This window comes from Hemibagrus wyckioides, linkage group LG06, assembly GCF_019097595.1.
Source record: "Hemibagrus wyckioides isolate EC202008001 linkage group LG06, SWU_Hwy_1.0, whole genome shotgun sequence".
Taxonomy (NCBI): Eukaryota; Metazoa; Chordata; class Actinopteri; order Siluriformes; family Bagridae; genus Hemibagrus; species Hemibagrus wyckioides.
Genome location: NC_080715.1, coordinates 30,267,799 through 30,284,931, shown reverse-complemented (window position 1 = coordinate 30,284,931; position 17,133 = coordinate 30,267,799).

Sequence of the window (17,133 nt, the reverse complement as noted above, 5' to 3'; positions counted from 1 at the left end):
CCGTGTCAAGTTTTAAAGATTAGAAAGATGTGCACTTAAAACCAGACACAAAATATATTTTTATTCATTCTAACTGTGGCTCCTGAGCTCGGGGGAGTAATTCATTGCTGCTTCTTGCTAAGTACTTCAATCACTGTCAGTACACACTTTCACGTTCACACTTGTTATGTGTGATGGAGGTGAACCAGGACGGAGCGGTTATGTAAATCGCTCGCCGCTGCTGTTCCGCTGCTGTGCACTTTCATCTTTGGATGTTTATGAATCGTTGTTTGCTTTGTCTGATTTGTCAGCTGCACAGGTAGCAATGCAGTTGCCATGGAGCTTTTTTGGGGATGGCGAGGGGCCGTGAATGCCACTGCCTTTCATTATACCACAAGAATATTCAGACTCTCTTTCTGTTTCAGATCTGCATTCTTTTCACGGACATTGTCTGTCTCTTGTAATCTTTATTTGTCACATATACATTATAGCACAGTGAAATTTTTTTCTTCACATATTCCATCCTTGGAGGTTGGGGTCAGAGTGCAGGGTCGAGCCATGATGTAGAACCCCTGGAGCAGAGGGAGTTGAGGACCTTGCTCAAGGTCCCAATGGTGGTAGCTTGGCGGTGCTGGGGCTCGAACCCCGATCTTCCGATAAACAACCCAGAGCCTTAAGCTGCCAATTTCCCTACAACAATTTGTTTCACAAGCCTTTTTATACGTTCCAGATACTTCTAGTTCTAGTATATGGAACACATGATAATTACTTAAATGAGCAGCATGTTTACACAGTGCTTTAAAGCGATGTTTCAGCCAAAAATCAAACGAACCGACTTTCCACTTATCCCTGCCAGCATCCGTTTGATGTCTGATCTTTCCTTCGTTTGATTTGCACCGGACACGTTGAGAAAGGTTCTTGAATGCTGTATGTGGTAATCTTCACACACTTGCCTTGAAATTGCATTCATCACACTGCAGCTGTGCTCGCTCAGGCCTGAGTGCTCAGGCTCATAACGACGAGACACAGACCTGATAGCAGCGAACTAGCCGCCTGCTAGTGTAGGTTTGCTGGGTAAAAAAATATAGACAGGGTGGAATAGGAAGCGCAAGCACATGACCCAAAAACGCGCATCATTAGTCGACTAGCAAGATAACGATAGCTAGCTTAAACTTTTGAAAACAGCTGGGCTTGTTGCAATGCTGATCTTTTTTTGCCATCATTGCAGTAGCTAGCTTGTGAAACAAAACTTTGAAGCTAAATATATAACCACTCTTGAAAACTTTCTTTTTCTTCTCATCTAATTCTTCTGTATCAGTGTCTCTTGCTATGCCATGTGCTTTGCCAGCATGCGTTTTCTATGTTTAATCCTCACTGATGATGCCTCTGTGTTTAGCTCTGCAGCATTTAGATACTTTGGTCCAGTTATTTATAGGCTACAGTGTGTCATGGTGTCTCACAGACCTGTAGTTAATAATGTGTACCACATCAAATGCTTCTAGTTATTTAATTTTATTTATTTATTTATTTATTTATTTATTTATTTATTTATTTATTTATTTATTTATTTATTTATGTATTTATTTATTTTCAAATTAAATATATTATATTTTGGTTTACAAGGCAGCTTTAGGCTCCTGGTGATTTCAGTATCCAACAATTTTTCCACCACTTAAACAAATCCTGTATACAAAATCATAATTGTAAGATACTAAGTTAAGATAAGTCATAATTAGATACTGAGTCATATTTACTAGATACTAAGTCATAATTAGGAGATAACAGGCTAGTCTACCACTCTGTTTTTAATCAGCATGGTTTTAACATCAGAAAGTATCACAGGAGTAGAACTTAGCTCATAAGAGATTGATTGATGACAGTCCTTGCTAATGATATATCTAGTTAGCATGTTCTCTCTAGCTGAATCTAGTTGAGTCTAGTTTAGTTAAGATTAGACTTGGATCAGGGTTAGCCATCACTGAAATTAGACTTTTGATCATGTTTAGCAATTGTTGAGATTAGACTTTGGATCATGTTTATTAGTTTGTTGAGATTAGACTTTGGATCAGGGTTAGCCACCACTGAGATTAGACTTTGGATCAGGGTTGTCAATCATTGAGATTAGACTTTGGATCATGTTAAGCAGTTGTTGAGATTAGACTTTGCAACGTGTTTAGCAGTTGTTGAGATTAGATTTGGATCATGGTCAGCCATTATCAAGATTAGACTTGGATCATGTTTGGCAGTTGTTGAGATTAGACTTTGGATCATGTTTAGCAGCAGTGGAGATTAGACTTTTGATCATGTTTAGCAGTTGTTGAGATTAGGGTTAACAAACATTAAGGTTAGACTTTGGATCATGTTTGGCAGTGGTTGAGATTAGACTTTGGATCATGTTTAGCAATTGTTGAGATTAGACTTTTGATCATGTTTAGCAGTTGATGAGATTAGACTTTTGATCATGTTTATCAATTGTTGAGGTTAGACTTTGGATCATGTTTAGCAGTTGTTGAGAAAAGACTTGGAACAGGGTTAGCAATCATTACGATTAGACTTTGGATCATGTTTGGCAGTTGTTCAGATCAGACTTTGGATTATGTTTAGCAGTAGCTGAGATTTTCTAGATGGAATAAGTTTGATATTACCATTTTTTTGAGGATATATTTCCCTTAATAGACTAGGTAAAAAAAAAACAGAAATACTTAGAAAATTCTTAAAGCCCTGAGTATCTATATGAGCTTCATAGTATCCACCACTGTGGAGTGTAACATGACAAAGACATTACACAAAGACAAAGAGTTATAGAAGAAGAATGAGCAAACTTCTGAACATTCCCTTAACATTCATCTTAATATAACATGTTCTTGAATATCCTCACACAGTTAGATCATAGCTATGTCACATATTAGCTATGTCATGTGTTAGCCTCTGCTATGGATGTTGCATAACTCTGAAAAAGTCAAGGTCTGGTGTTACAGCATCAGCCACCACATTATTGCAATTCATGATTATGCTGTGTCACAAAGCATACACTCAAGTCAGTTTAAGAAAATAAACAACTCAACAAAGCGGATTGATGAAAGTGTGAGATCGTCTAGATGTGCGGTATGCCAGATGCTAAACTGCCAGCTATAAGCTTACACACGTTTTGCTACATTACCCTCACAGATGCAGCACAGAACTAAGAAAGCAAACTTAGCTCTTACCTTAACTTGTCTTGATTGATTGACTGCATAATTTTTTAAAATTGTTCCTTTAATCCTACTAAACCCCTAGCATCATATTTAGACAGCAGCTGATAAAAGTCTGACCTTCACCAGGTTGCTGTTGTAGCTCTAGACTCCACCATTTAAATGAACCTCAATCCTTTAGAGATTTTCCTGTCATGTTTTTTTATGTGATTTTCTCTCTTTTTTATGTCACATGGTTAATTCTTAATGCTGTTCTCAATTTTTTTTTTCCCAGAGCGAAAAAATAAATACATATTCAAGGCTTTACATGATAATATAATACAGAAAATGAGTTTCCAAACATTTCCATTTTTTGCAATTCTGAAAATTTTTGTTAATTATATACATGACAGGAAACGGGTGATCACTCTCCGCCGTCTATCCAACTCTAAACTCTGAAATGCTTCTAGGTGAGCAACACACACTGACATTTTGTTCAAGTGCATACTTTAACAGATGGCCTACAATTACCTTACAATGGCCCTTTTTCTGTCACCAGCACTCTAAAGTGAGCAGAGAATTCATTACTACATGGTGCCTGTGAAAGGTCTGTGAAGTATAGTCTGCCCTTTCAACTCTGCCATCATATTAGCTACAATACATCAGATAATTACATTTGTGACCAGCAGGTTGGCTAAACTGCAGAGATATAATCAGATAATGTCAGGAAGTCAGCCATTAGGCAATCCTTTCTTCATGGGTTGAGCAAAACACCTCATTCATCTGTGAGGCAGTGTCTGTGAGGCCTGATCAGGTGTTAACTGGACACAAAAACACAATTCATAACTGCACATGTATTGAGTTTAAAGCTGGTGGTGAGGGTTTGGCTGAGTAAGGATTCATGTGTCCTGTTTAATTAAAAAACAATAAATTAGTGGTTCTACAAAAAAATTCATTTAGTAAACTATTCAGTCTTGACCATTCTACTGAGGTTCAAGACTAGCAGAACTGCAGAGAGTTTAAGAAATGTCCAGCCTCTTTATCTGTTTATTACATGACTGACAGATGGGCTTCTGATATAAGAGTCTTCTGATCCAATCTCACATCTACAAATTTTTAGGCTCGAGTCAAGTTGTGACATATATTGGATCAGTCACTGAGACTGGAATTGGATCAGGGTAAGCAATAAATTGAGATTAGATTTTAGATCAGGGTTAGCAATAAATTGAGATTAGATTTTGATCAGGGTTAGCAATAAATTGAGATTAGATTCAAGATCAGGGTTAGCAATAAACTGAGATTAGACTTTAGATCAGGGTTAGCAATAAATTGACATTAGATTTTAGATCAGGGTTAGCAATAAATTGAGATTAAATGTTAGGTCAGGGTTAGCAATAAATTTAGATTAGATTTTGATCAGGGTTAGCAATCATTTGAGAATAGATTTAAAGTCAGGGTTAGCAATAAATTGAGATTCGATTTTGATCAGGGTTAGCAACAAATTAAGATTAGATTTTAGATCAGGGTTAGCAATAAATTGAGATTAGATTTTGATCAGGTTTAGCAATAAATTAAGATTAGATTTTGATCAGTGTTAGCAATGAATTAAGATTAGATTTTAGATCAGGGTTAGCAATAAATTGAGATTAGATTTTGATCAGGGTTAGCAATATATTGAGATTAGATTTTAGATCAGGGTCAGCAAATCATTGAGAAAGGTATTGAATTAGATTTAGTAATTGTTGAGACTGGACTTGGATCTGGGTTAGAAATATTTGAGATTAGGTCTGGATCATGTTCAGCAATCATTCAGATTAGATTTGGAACCACCAGCGTTAGGCTTTGATCAGGCAATTAATGAGATTAGTCTCGATTTAGGGGTAATAATAATAAAAATAACAATAAATAAATAAATGATAATAATAATAATAACAATTATTATTATTATTATTATTATTATTATTATTATTATTATTATTATTATTATTATTATTGGTGGTGGTGATGATGTAATAATAATAATAATAATAATAATAATTGTGATTAGACTTTGGATCATGGTTAGTAAGCAATGAGATTAGACATGGATCATGATTTCAGGCATGGTTTTTTTTTTAATGTAAAATATACTTCTTTTTTTTTTCAAATTCATCTCCAAAGTTCCATAATAAAATAGCCAGATGCTTAATGAATACAGATGAATACAGTAGATCCTCACTGTCTAATTTCACAATCTAATTATTCTGCTCGTTATCATATTATTAGTAGATACAAGGTTTTTGTTGGATAAAATCAGGTCATTTTCCTGGACTCCTTCTACAATCTAATCACCCAGACCATGGTCTTCATTAATCCCCTTTCTTCTCTCGTTTGCTGCTTCATTTTTTAGCATCGTTTTGTGACTTTTATCCAAAATGCAGCCAGTTGCATGTCATTAATATGAGTAGCCATTACCAGTGTGTTTCAGGGAGGGCCGCCAATTAGCCTGTCTGTCACTCACTGATCCCTAATTAGAAATTATCCCCCGTTAATGGCTCCAAATGCTGATGCAAATGGAGAGCGTACCTGCCAGGCGGCAAGTGCAGGCCCTGGTGAATACCTAATTAAGTTCTACCAAGCGTCTGCTTCTGGCTCCAAACCACGGCACTTAACCGCTCTGAACTACACACATCAAAACCGCCGTCACACAACTGGACGCCTTTTTTTTTCATAAATAAAGCTGATTATATGTGACAGAGGGGTAAATGATCAGATATATTAGTAGAGAAATCTTAGAGGCAGTTTAATCAGGCTCTAATTAATCAGAAAGCCACAGAGGTATAAACTGCAAATGAGGTGCAAATAAGCTAAGAAAACAGCTGAAAAGAACTGTAGCATAGCAAGATATATAAAGAAATGTAATAATAATTTCATTTTTCATCATGTATAACTTTAGAATTCTGGTTATATTAATGCAAGAATGCAAGAATTCGGCACTTCCTGCCACCATCTTTGTTCCTGGACACAAACACTCCTCATTCTTCTGCCATTCAGTCTCTCTCACGCTTCGCTAGAATTGTCTATTAAAATATGTCTTACAGAGAAAAAAAAAAAAAAAAAACACACAATAAAAAGCCTAAGTCAGTCCCAGGTATTCTGGACACGATCCAAACCATGTCACAGAAGCAGGCGAGTCTTTCTTCCTGGTTTTCTTCCTGGAAGAGGCGGCATGTGAGTGCCGAGAGAGTTAGCTATCGAGTCAGAGAGACACATTGTCGCAGATGCAGCTATTGATTTTCAGGTGCTTCTCTAACTGACAAGCTGTCAGTGCCACTCGAGGGAACGCGTCCGCACAAGTGAGGGAAACGTGAAAAGAAGATGGAGAAGAAGGGAAAAAAAATCATGCGAAATAACAGCGGCACAAAACTAAGCACTGGAAGTCTGGCGATAAAATGATGCGATATAATAGAAGACTTTATAAATTATTATTGCATCAGTAGAAGCGTGGGCACAAGCTGAGATGATCAGGAATGTTTGAACAGAGTCAGCAGCCATATTGGATCAGAAAGGATTTGAATTGGACTCTCTATAACCTTCATTTACATATTTTAGTTTTATAATGTGCAAAAAAATCTCTTAATTTCAAACTGATTATTTTTTTATTCATTGTCTGTACCACTTATCTGATCTATCCTCGGGTCACGGGGAGCCTGTGCCTATCTCAGGCGTCATCAGGCATCAAGGCAGGATACACCCTGGACAGAGTGCCAACCCATTGCAGGGCACACACACACTCATTCACTCACTACAGGCAATTTAGAGACTCCAAACAGCCTAGTAGCATGTCTTTGGACTGTGGGAGGAAACGGGAGCACCCAGAGGAAACCCACCAAGCACGGGGAGAACATGCAAACTCCACACACACAGTGAACGGGAGCCTCAAATTGATTATATCGATGTTCAATTTAATTTTCAGTTAATTTTTTTTGTATAGTGCTTTTAACAATGGACATTGTCTCAAAGCAGCTTTACAGAACATAAGAAACATTGTACAAAAGTCCTAGATGTTAGACAAAATCATCACTAGTGAGCAATCCTGAGTTGACTGTGGTGAGGAAAAACTCCCTTAGATGGTATAAGGAAGAATCCTTGAGAGGAACTAAACTCAATAGGGAACCTCATCCTCATTTGGGTGACACCAGAGAGTGTGATTATAAATTATTATAAACACAGGAGTGTGTGATTATGAACAATGTTCTTTCTACAGTCATGTACAGTCAGTTGGAGTTGTGTGATGCAGATACAGCATATGTAGAATGTTATTGTGTGTATTAATAAGGAGGTTGTTGTCATCCTCAAAGTCCACATAGGGTTGGCATGGTTGCTTTGAATATCCAAATCCTCATGAAGCAGTATCCAACTGGAGCCGGTCTATGTTCTAGTAAGCTACGTGATTTCATACCTCTTGAATACAAGAATGAAATAAGAAGAATGCTAGCTAAAGCTGGATATCATGGCTATAATTCCCTCTCATAATAACAACACAACAGCAGTACCTACTTTGCAGTCTGTTTGTGTTAAAGCGGTAAAGCCATGAGCTTCGGCACTGTCCCAATTCTCAAGCATGGCCGAGTCGGTGCCTATGAACTCCATGGAGATCCCCGGAGAGGTTATCGAAGCATGAAGCGCACCACAAATCTGTAATCAGTACAAACCTCTGCCATGCTTCAGTGCTTACTATTCCGTAAGTGTTTCCAGGAAACTCAGAAGGGCCATGCTGCTGTTTCCTCAGGGACCTGTAGCTGTCATTCCGAGCTCAAAGCTAGAGTGCAGATGATGACACACACACCAACACACACGCATACTCTTCAGCACAAACTTTTCTGTCTCTCACCTTTTTTTTTTTTTTTTTATTTCATGCTTGCTCTAATTATTGACCGTATAACTTTCCACGTCTCAGACACCCCATCCTCACAGACTCCAGTCCTCCAGTCTGTTCATGCAATGGTCTTCGGGGCAGGAATTAAATGTAGCAGGTCTGATTAGTGCTGAAATTGGTCAGCTCACAGAGAGATAAATTCCTCCACTATCCTCATGTCTACTGGGTGTCCAGCACCTTTTAGAGCTGCTCCAGTGCCGGAAGACTCTAAGAAAATGTCATGAAACGAAACACCAAATCTAATACATTTTGAAGACTTTTATTTATTTATTTATTTATTTATTTCAGTGTATTTGATTCCTTGCTATCTGGAATTAGACAAATAATTAAAAAAAAAAAAAACTACAGAAAAGCATGCTATCATGTGACAATATCTCGACTATAATCAAATTTATCTAGCATTTCTATCATTGTAAGATTACACAAAGCTCAATATACAATTATTGCATCAATGTCTAGACATTTATTTTCTATTTTATTTTAATTAATAGATTAAAGTTATTGAGTTGAATCAGTTTCAAGCTTGAAATGAATGAAAGCATCTAAAACCAGTGAGTCAGAGTCAAGAGTCAGCTTCTGTTAACTTGACTTGTGATTAAAAAATGAAATCAGATGAATTTGTGAATGTTCAGGATGCTAAGAAATCATTTTTTTTGCAGTGTTGGGATTGTTTGTTTCGTGCAGCCGCAGCATATTTGGAGGAAAAATATTCTTATTCATTATATATACACCGATCAGGCATAACATTATGAGCAGTGAGAGGTGAAGTGAATAACACTGATGGCTAACATCATGGCACCTGTTAGTGGGTGGGATATATTAGGCAGCAAGTGAACATTTTGTCCTCAAAGTTGATGTGTTAGAAGCAGGAAAAAAGGACAAGCATAAGGATTTGAGCGAGTTTGACGAAGGGCCAAATTGTGATGTCTAGACGACTGGATCAGAGCATCTCCAAAACTGCAGCTCTTGTGGGGTGTTCCCGGTCTGCAGTGGTCAGTATCTATCAAAAGTGGTCCAAGGAAGGAACAGTGGTGAACCAGCGGTCATGGGCAGCCAAGGTTCATTGATGCACGTAGGGAGCGAAGGCTGGCCCATGTGATCCGATCCAACAGACGAGCTACTGTTACTCAAATCGCTGAAGAAGTTAATGCTGGTTCTGATAGAAAGGTGTCAGAATACACAGTGCATGACGGGTCAGGGCTGTTTTGGCAGCAAAATGGGGAACAACACAATATTACACACGTGGTCATAATGTTATGCCTGATTGGTGTACTTGTAATTTATTTGTAATTTTATTTTCTTTATTTTATTATTTTTCCTTTATTCTTATCTATTCCACTTTTTATCACCCAGACAGTCGATAACGCATTTTTAACCTCAAATAATAAATAAATAATAAAATAACCTCAAAATTAACGGCAGCTGTATTAATCGGCTCATTAAAATTCTTTCAGAAAGGTCCACACAGCTGTTTGGGATGGTGGTAGCTCAAGTGCTTAAGGCCCTGGGTTGTTGAATGGAAGCAATTGAGCGAGGCCGCCAGCCCCCCAAATCCCCCACCCCCCCTCCAGGGGCACAGCATCATGGCTGACCCTGTGTTCTGACCCCAACCTCTAAGGATGGGATATATGTAGAAAGAACTTCACTGTGCTGTAATGCATATGTGGCAAATAAAGGCTACTTAATGTATAATATTTACACTACTTTTTTCTAGTATGAAACCCTGCACCTTTTGCTAATCTGCTAATACAATATAACCACACTGAAGAAGCTAAATTGCATTGCTTATCTTTTCTTTTTCTAGACCCAATCCTGTCAGTGTAACTGATAATCTGTTATCTAATTCCCCTTCAAGCAAACTTCTAATCTATCTCAGTAAACCCTTGTGTGAGGATGAAAATGGCTTTTAAACTTTTATGTGATATCTGAGGTACCTGTGTTACCTTACGCCCCTCTGTAGAAGTGTATCGATCGCCGAGCCTCAAGATAATGATGACGTAGCAGCTGTCCAGAAAAAAATCCTGGGACTTGAGATGGAAATGATATTAATTAAGAGGGAAATGATATTAAGCGGCACTTCTGGATCTCCTGAGTGTTGTAGCTCACATTAACAGAACTTTCTAGAAGCTGGCAATGATGAGCTGCACCTGTTCTTCATTAAGGGAGATATTTGAAGGTGCTTTACACATACTCACTCTTTCTCTCTCTCTCTCTCTCTCTCTCTCTCCCTCTCTCTCTCTCTCTCTCTCCCCAGTCCTGACTCCCTTCTTCTCTTCTTCACAGCATTAATACAGTGGAGTTTGGCTTGAGTGCAGTCAATATTTCTGCTCAGTCCTCATTTGCTTTTGTTTTTCTCCAAAATGTTTGGCAAAATGTCTCTAATGTTTCTCTCACCATTATGTTGTAGCTTCACACCGTTAATGTTCATCTATTAACAACAATATTATAAAAGGATTCCCCACCAGCTGTTGTTAATCCATGTTTTATTTTTTTATTATTATTTTCATCTTAGTTCAGCTTTCGTCTCATTGTGTTGTTGTGTTTGACCACATGATGAAGTTTAATCATGATCAGTTCTTGTGTAAAAAATTATGTGGACAGGAAAAAAAGGAATAAGAATACGGTAGATAATATTAAGAATTTCAATGCCACTAGTTAGATACAAACAATGCCACTAGTTAGATACAAACAATGCCACTAGTAAGATACATTTCCTAGAGAGTGTCTAAGAATTAAGACTCCTCTTACTTCCAGTTTACTTAATGAACTTGGAAGACTGGAGTAGCTCATAAAGTTTTAATTGCATTTCTGTACATGTCAAAGATCCACACAGGTGTTTACTCAATTTGATGTGTATTTCACTGATTTCTGCTTCATCCTTTTAACTAGAATAGTGAAAGTTCTTCACAGGATGAGTAATATAGAAAGAGTTGAGGTGGTATGCAGAAAAACAAGCCTTCAGCCATTGAAATCGATGAGACATGGCTTCACATCAACCAATTCAAGATGACCTTGAGGTTTCAGTCAGTCATTCGTTGACTGTGAGGAAGATAAGAATCGAAACTAAGCACAGTTGTCAGCTAACAGCAAACAAGAATCTTTTAAGAATCTTTTATATTTATTTGTTTTTTGTTTGTTTGTTATAGGCATAATGTACCTCATGTTATTAATTATCAATTTTATGGGTTTGATTTTGTTGCTTTATTTATCTATTTATTTCTTTGTTTGTTTTTCACTTAAGTTATTTATTATCATTTTTATGGGTTTGATTTTGTTGCTTTATTTATTTATTTATTTATTTATTTATTTATTTATTTATTTATTTATTTATTTATTTATGCAAATTTATTAGCTAATCAATTATCTCTTCAGAAAATAAATCCTCTGTAAAACAGTATTGTGCTTGGTCCCATGCCAAATCTAATTAACTGACTTTTGTTTAAGGTGATATTCACAAATTACAATACTTTGTAGTGTGTGTAATAAAATAACATTTTTAAAATTAATTGCTGAACACCACAAAGCAACATTTCTGCTAATTTCTTGTTTTTTTTATTTTTTAAAGCTGTTTTATTATTTTTAAAAAATCAAGACAACTTTGCTGAAATACCAACATTATTCTTAGTGTAAAGACTCATGGTAACAATCTGTATTAAATACAAACAAGCCTTCTCCTCTAATTTAATAAAAAAATAAAATTGAAAGAAAAAAAACAGCGAGTGAGACATCAGCGGCATGAGCAAAGTCAGATTTTGGGAACAGGTTGTTAAAATGCACTCCATTATACAGTTAAATGGTGCGGAAGATTCAGCCAGACCTCCTTCAGTTTGATGTTCAATTAATTAATTTGTAGAGGGTATGTCTTGGCTTGCTTTAGTATTCTTGTATGTGTGTGTGTGTGTGTGTGTGTGTGTGTGTGAGAGAGAGAGAGAGAGAGAGAGAGAGAGAGAGAGAGAGAGTGAGAAGGAAGGAAGGTCACTCATCCTTATCCCATCATAACATTCTCACAGAAAAACACATCCTCTGTCTCCTGGATGAAGATGACAGTCTCACTCTAGGCTGCTGTTGTGAGCTAATTTGCATTTGCATCGCCATATCCACCCTCACTCCACGCTCCTCACCTGACGTGTCACTCCAGCAACCTACACAATCAGGATTGATGAACCCAGGGAGTTTGCACCATTAGAAACTTTTTTTTTATGCACAGGCAATCAGATGGCAAGAAGAGACTTGTAAATTAGATCTGACAAGCCGTTGGTGGTGAGAGGAGTGCAGGGTCAGGGGGAAAGAGCCATTGAAATGCTGAATGACGGGCAAGTGATGGCCGTATTGTTGACTAAACAATGGATAAAAACCCCTGAATGTAAAACGCGATGACTCGGATATATGATATCAAGGCAATGTAGTTAGTACCAGGAGAGAGAGAGAGAGAGAGAGTCTGAAGGCCTGTTTCAGCTGACAGTCATGAAAGTAAGCTGTAAGTGGTAATGACACCTCAGAAAACATCTTCAGCTACATATCCTGACAAACTATTGTTAAAGGAACAAAAGGGTTTCTTCTGAGCTCTATAGCTCTGTAGCACAGTCTAAATCCCGTCAGGAATCACAGCATTGGTGGACTCGAGATTTTCAAATGAAATGGTGGCTTGACACTGTTTTGTTCAATTCTTTTTTGTTTTTTATGTTGCTTGGGTAAAATGATTTACAAGCATGATCAAAATAAAAAGGAAAAATGATACCTAATAGCATACTCCTAATAGCAGCTCATTTTAGCAGAGTCAACTTTAAATTAAAGAGTTAGCTTTAAATAAGAAAGATTCAACTTTAGATAAAAAGAGTCAACTTCATTTAAAAAAAAGTCAAGCTTAAATAAAAAGAATCAACTTTAGATAAAAAAAAGATTCAAATTTAAATAAAGAGTCAACTTTAAATTAAAGAGTCAATTTTAAATAAAAAAGATTCAACTTTAAATAAAATGAGTCGACTTTAATTTAAAAGTGTCATATGCAAATAAAAAGAGTCAATTTTAAATAAAAATATTTAACTTTAAATAAAAAAGTCAACTTTAAATAAAAAGAGCTGACTTAAAATAAAAGAGTCAACACTTGAAAAATGTTTAATCAAAAAAAGTTTTATTTTTTACAATTTTTACTTTTTTTTTAATTCAATGTTATAATGCATCACACACTGTTAATAATCTGACTTAAACCTCCTGGTTCAGGTGTAAATGTTTGTAACACTTGCTGCAGGTCTTTTGTCCACTAAATATAGCACATTGGGACTGCAAATTGCATTGCTTATCTCTTCCCTTCCTATTTTAGGACTCCAGTAGCAGCCCTGACCCAAGTATCCAATGTGGTCAAAGCTGATAATCTGTTATCCTTTTTTTGCCCATTTTAAGCACAGTTTATCCTGGTAAGCCATGAGTGAAAACATGCACTTCCACATGGTCTTGCTCGCCTTATAGAGTCGACTTCATCAGAAAAAGTGTAAATTTCCTCTTTGAACGTGACTTTGCTGTTTTTTAACTCTCCCAGGAATCCTCTTTCCGCTCAATTCTTTTAAATGTGTTCTGAATACCATGAAGCACACGATGAAAATATTCTCAAGAGTACAAAGTGACAATTCGAGAATACACTGCGAACTTTCACGCTTGGCCTCTTTGTCCGTTCTACAAAGTAATGATGTCATGGAAAATGTTATGCCTGTTTACGTTTGCTGCGATTTGAAAATGTCACTGCATATTGAGCAATGCAGGTACGCTTATTCACTCCGGTTAACATTTAGCAGAAAGTCAAGCGTTTCAGAGTATACACTGGGGGTCGTCCGGTGGTGCGGATAAGGACCTGCTGATGGAGGAAGCTTCACCTGGTGAGAAAAAAGCTTGATCCTTGAGCACAAAAAAACAGTCAATTGGTGGTTAGCTACAGGACTGGCTAAAAAAAAACAGTGCTATATTCAACCCCAAATGTAACAACATTCAAATATTTAACGTCAAAATCACGGGTTATTTTAGGGATCATGGGTAATGCAACTTATTTCCCAAAATTACCGTTAGAGTGATCAGTGTGACCGAATGCAAAGCGAAAGTTCTGCTCTATAAGTAAACATCAAGCATTAAGTGCAGACAGAAGGTCAGAAAAAGTTTGAGAGATTCAAAAAGTTAGAGATCGTATAAATTATGTATAAAGTACGTTTTTTTTCCAGTCTTCTGCATTATCTGAATTAGCTTTTAGCCTGCAATTGCTATCTGTAGCAAGGTTAGATGTCTGGTGCTATGACAACAGTCTATATCTGCCTTGCTCTGTGTATCTCAGCATGCTGATTATGTCCTATAGATAAAAAGAAAGAAAGAAAGAAAGAAAGAAAGAAAGAAAGAAAGAAAGAAAGAAAGAAAGAAAGAAAGAAAGAAATAGCGTTATTGTAGTGACCTATAATTATATGGATAAAATATTTCAATATTTAATTAGGTATTACAATATTTTGACCCTGTTATATGGTTCTACCTGGGTGAAATACATTTTTTTAAAGAGCTGAAATATTTAAAGAAGAAAATCAGTCCATCCATGATTTCACGTTTTTTGCGATGGCGGAAATTAACACAAAATCAAGAGAACTATCGAGTGATATTTGAAGGAGGTTACAATTTTTTTTCAATTTTCTGCAGATTCTTCCTGTTGTGAGACATCATAACAACCAGCATTTCTCTCACTGAAAGTCATTACAATACACAGTTTGCGTATCGTCCAAATCGCTCCACAGACGATGCCATCGGCCATTGGTGTTCACCTGGCGGAGGACCTCACCTGGTCACTCAACATCAGCTCCATCACCAGAAAAGCCCAACAGCATCTCTACTTCCTGCAAAGGCTGAAGAAGGCTAATCTTCCACCTCCCATCCTGACCACCTTCTACAGAGGGACCATCGAGAGCGTCCTGAGCAGCTGCATCACTGCCTGGTTTGGGAACTGCACTGTCTCGGACCGCAAGACCCTTCAGAGAATAGTGAGGACAGCTGAGAAGATCATCGGAGTCTCTCTTCCCTCTATTACAGACATTTACTCCACACGCTGCATCCGCAAAGCCAACAGCATTGTGGATGATCCCACACACCCCTCACACACACTCTTCACCCTTCTGCCATCCGGAAAGAGGTACCGGAGCATTCGGACCCGCACAACCAGACTGTTAAACAGTTTCTTCCCTCAGGCAATTAGGTATCTCAACAGAGAAATGAACTGAGCTGGTCACGGACACACACATGCACATGCACACGCACACACACACACACACACACACATACTGTACATACAACCGAGATCTGATCTCAACAGAGAAGCTGAACTGTGCTGGACACGGACACACACACACACAACACATACACATCCACAAAAACTGAGAACTGTGTTCCCAACGAGAACTGAACTGTGCTGGACACAGACACACACACACACATCTGAGAACTGCTCTCAACAGAGAACTATACTGTGCTGGCCACAGACACACTCACACACACACAAAAATTATCCTGTTTGCATGCATATGTCACTTTACATTACACTTTACATTTTATATTGATCCTGTTTTCATGTATCAGTTTAATATTTGCACTCACTCTCTATACTGTTCTTTTGCACAGAGTCGGTCTGTATGTTGTTTGTCTGCACTGTCTTGTCTTGTCATCCTGTGCACCTCTGCTGTATGTCTAGTTTATTTCTTGCACATTAAGTATAGTTTAGTTTTATCTCTATGTTTAGCTCTATGTTTGTCTGCATCACTGTACTTTGTCTGTGTTCTGTGTAGCACCTCTGGTCTAGGAGGAACGTTGTTTCACTTCACTGTGTACTGCATAAGCTATATATGGTTGAAGTGACAATAAAGCTTCTTTGACTTGACTTTGACTTTGTTCACTGCTAGGAGAAAAGAAGAATCCTATGCTTCTAGTTTCAGTTCACTTATGTAATTATTTTCCAAAAAAAAAGCACAAAAACTTTGCAAGTTGTTTTGCAATTTTCTTTTTTATTTTTTATTTTTTTTACAAAAAAAAAAGCACAAAATCAAACATTTTTGGCCACAACAATCACAAAAATCTCATCGGGGAGGAATTGTAATGTCATCAAAGAAAAATAAAAGAGATAAAAAATAAAAAAATATGTCAGCATGTCTAATATGATTTTTTTTTTCAAAATAATTCAAGACTAAAAGTAATAATATTTCAAGAGAGTATTATTCTGAAAATATTATTACACTATTTTTCCCCCTAGCATTAGTCCTGTGCAATGGCAGGGTCTGCTGTTTGTAGCAGATCATTCCATCCGCATGATTCGACACAGGTTTTTACACCGGATGCCCTTCCTGTCGTAACCCTTCAATTTTTATCCAGGCTGGGGACCGGCACTGAGAGTTAACTGTCCAGGGAAATCTAGGAATCAAACCCGGGCCGCAACAATGAGAGCGTGGGATCCTGCCACTGGACTACTAGGAGGCCAAAATATCACTAAACTATACTATGATAAAATGGTACTTATGTGTAAAATTAGGGAGCGTCAAGGCTTTGGTGAAGTTCTTGTTTCATTTTTTGAAGGAGAAATCAACTTGAAGGTGATTGCTGCAGATGGTTACATCTGCGTGGTGGTTAAAGAAGGTGTTTCGCTGAATGATAATCAAAACCATTGATCTTAATAAAGTAGAGCTTCAGTGAGTTACAACATATGGACTTAAGCCTGATGGTGAATTTCTGTACTGTTACACTGCAGAAGTAACTATCGATTGTTTCGTGCTTTCTTCAAAATAAATTAAACTTCTAGCTCAACCATTTGAAAGTTCTTACTTCTAATACTAATGTTGTGCTGCTGTAGCAACAGATCACCTATTTCTTTATCTCATTTGCTCTGATATGCATCACTTTATTTTTTTAAAACATTTTAATTTAAGTTTTATCACCAAATATCGAATGAGTGACTTCTCCATCATAAGACAAGCCTTACACTTTCTTTTAATACAAAAAAAATCCTTAAAAATGTATAATATTTACATTTACATCTCAGGGGACTCGGTGCACAAGGCA